The sequence below is a fragment of the Helianthus annuus genome, chromosome 5 (genome assembly GCF_002127325.2).
Source record: "Helianthus annuus cultivar XRQ/B chromosome 5, HanXRQr2.0-SUNRISE, whole genome shotgun sequence".
NCBI classification, from domain to species: domain Eukaryota; kingdom Viridiplantae; phylum Streptophyta; class Magnoliopsida; order Asterales; family Asteraceae; genus Helianthus; species Helianthus annuus.
In genome coordinates, this window is record NC_035437.2 from 147,255,598 (window position 1) to 147,258,855 (window position 3,258).

Consider the following 3,258-nt stretch of genomic DNA (forward strand, 5'->3'; position numbering starts at 1 on the left):
ATACGCGTGACCCTCGAAGTTTTCAATAGGAGTGTGGTTATGCTTCGCCTTCGTCACCTCGATCCTCCAAACACTTCCGGATGATTCCGAAAACCCGATCATCTCGAACGGGCAGCCTATTTTCTTGCTACCCGTTTTCCTCTGTGTAGCTACACTCTTATGCTCCCCACCAAAAGTACATTGAAACCAAATCTTGTAATTCTCTCCTCTTTTATTCGACCTCTTAGTCACAATGAGGTAACCATTGTCTTTTGCCGTGTCTTGTACCCAACGCACCAACTCTTTACGTGACGAAAAGGTCTGCGTTGTATTAAACGAAAATGTAACCGGGTAACAACCTTCCTCGTCAACAGACACATCCTCCGGCTCACCATCGTCACCGAGGTTCGAATAGACTTGATGTTCAAAGCTCTGTTCACAACCGTAACTCTGGTTTGGATAACACTCCTGCTGTACAAAGCTTTGCTCGCCACCGTAACCGAAATTCGAATAACCTTGTAAGCTCTGTTGACAACCGTAACTGTCGTTTGGATAACACTCCTGCTGTACAAAGCTATAGTCGCCACCGTAACCGAAATTCGAATAACCTTGTTGTGCGTAAGGGTCCTCCACAGGGGTATTCAAATCCAGCTGCACCGTGTTATCACGATAATGAATGCCAGATATAACCTCTGTCTCCCTCAAGTTGGACGACACCGGTTTCTCAAACGAGTCAGAAATAGCGGTCCCCTCGTAAGAATCAGGAACAACTGACTCGTCAGAATATTGACCGAAAAGATAATTACTTAACCACGACATCGTTTTTTCAAAACATGTAACTAATAGAGCAAAGAAGATCAACAAAAAACAATCTGAATTATGAATGTCGAGTCTGTCCAGGGATTTAAAGGCAGCATTTGGGGTCGAAGCGCCGCGCTATGGCCAAAGCGCGGCGCTTAGGGTTCACGGGGCGACTGAAACCTCGTATCACCTTTATGTCTCTGTGTCAGTCAGTCAGTCAGTCATTCGAAACCTCGTATCAACTTTTGTCGCCCTAAGCGCCCCGCTTTGGCCATAGCGTGGCGCTTAGGGGTGTGAAAATTATTTTGGGCGTGTGTAATTAGCATGACCCTTTTAGAATATATTGGGCCTCGATTTAAGTGTTGTCATCATGGTGATATTATGCTTGTTAAGGATAACATTTGGCCACCAATCCCAACCATATATGACATCTTTGTATGACGTAATTGTTGATATATTCAGAAAGTCTAGCCGAACATAGCTTTTTGCAGAGTTATGATCAAACATTTGCCAAAACATGAAGTTTTATAGCTCGTGTACATCGTAATACAAAGATAGTGGAGTTTTCAAGTCATTAGGAGGGTAAATAGACTCAGCCATCTAAAAACGAACATTAGAAAATGTAGACCATACCCTTTTCTATCATGTGTTATGAACACATGTAACTACGACGCGACAACGGTCGTGATATAATCTTTTGAGTTCTGATAAAGTGAGAACATTGTATAACACCACTCTCTTTCCCTTGAATGTATACATTAAAATAGATTCTGTAGTTGCCATCAAATGGTTGATCTCACTAACCAACTATTCAAACAATGTAGTTGTAAACTCACTAAAGAGGTGCAAACAAACTTAAATCGCCTGATACCAACGAACTTAAACCACCTAGTACCAACACTGAATCAGGTGTAGGCACCATGCTTTTGTGTGTGCCGATTAATCGTGTTCTCATATGCTGATACATTGGAAAAATTGCATAACACCACACGGATGGGAAGTTGATGCATACATTACGAACCAATCACGAACAACCACTAATCATGTAATACAAAGATAATGATGCTTCCAAGTCGTTAGAAGGGCAAGCAGACTCGACCTGAACATTGAATAAGATGTAGATCATACCTCTTTCTATCATGTGTTATGCACACATGCAACTATGATGCAACATTGGTCATGATATGTTGGATTTAGGAGTGTGTGTTTGTGTGTGTTTTTGATAAAAAAAAACAGTTTTTAAAAAATCAAAAGTTCATTAAAACATGTAATTAATAAACACATCGTACTAACATCAACTGGATTTGGGAAATGATTGTCAAATGATTCATATACTCAATGATTTCAACACAATCAAAGTACAATAATCACTCCCCCTCAGCAGGTGCACTCTCCCTCTTACTACTTATGTTTTTCTCTCTCTAGATTCTTTGATCTGCGGATATTCAGCTATAAGAGTTTACTGTTACATCATGTGTATTGTTCTATTTATAGCAGAGGAGAGAATTGCAGGTGACGTCACCCTGAAAGTGACCCAAAACAACTTGAAAAAGGAGATATTTACAAACAACTGAACGAATTAAAACTACTAAAAATACAAGGAACTACTGGGAAACCAAACCTACTAGAGGGTCGAGTACATTGGTTCCCAACACTTTGGTCTTCAGCCTTTGACTTTGTTGACCGATACTTGTCTTTAGCTTTGACTTGTTGACTTGCACTTTGTCTATAGATGTTAATCCTTTAAACTTTTATCAACACATGATTCATCAGACCATTAAAACTTATGACAAGGTAGGATATCTTTTGAGCAACTTCATTAGACCTTTTGCACTTTGTCTATAGTTGTCTTTAGCTTTGACTTGTTGACTTGCTCGTTTTTATCGCTCGTTTGGGATGTATTCGATAAAAGTACCTTTATCTTTAATGGACTATGATCATTTCGTGATACTTACTTCACTAGTCATCACCAAAATAGAATGAAAGATTATTTGTCTATGCTTGTCACACCCCAACCGATGGCGGAATCATCGGGGCAAGGCACTAGGCGAATCAGATTGCTCAAGAGAATCCATAACAACTATTTAGTGACAATATTTAATACGTTCATTATCCCATACTAATAAACAATATTTCAGCAAACAGTTATACAAATTTCATGTCTCTCAAACAATACAAATCCGACAACCTAGATTTTATGTGGGTTTCTAGACTTCCTAAACTTGATTCGAGGTAACCTGAGATTAACCTGCAACATACGTTAAAATAATGTCAATACAAAAATGTATTGGTGAGTATACAGGTTTGATATAATAGTAAAGTAGATAAAGCGTTGCGAACTTCTTCGTACATAAAAATGATACAACACAACACATATACTCACAACACAATTAATACCAGCTAAGTCCCTAGATGACTGCGAAGGAGAGCCAACAGGGCGTGTTATCCTTAACTAGATCCCGTCGAGTGTGAGTCGAA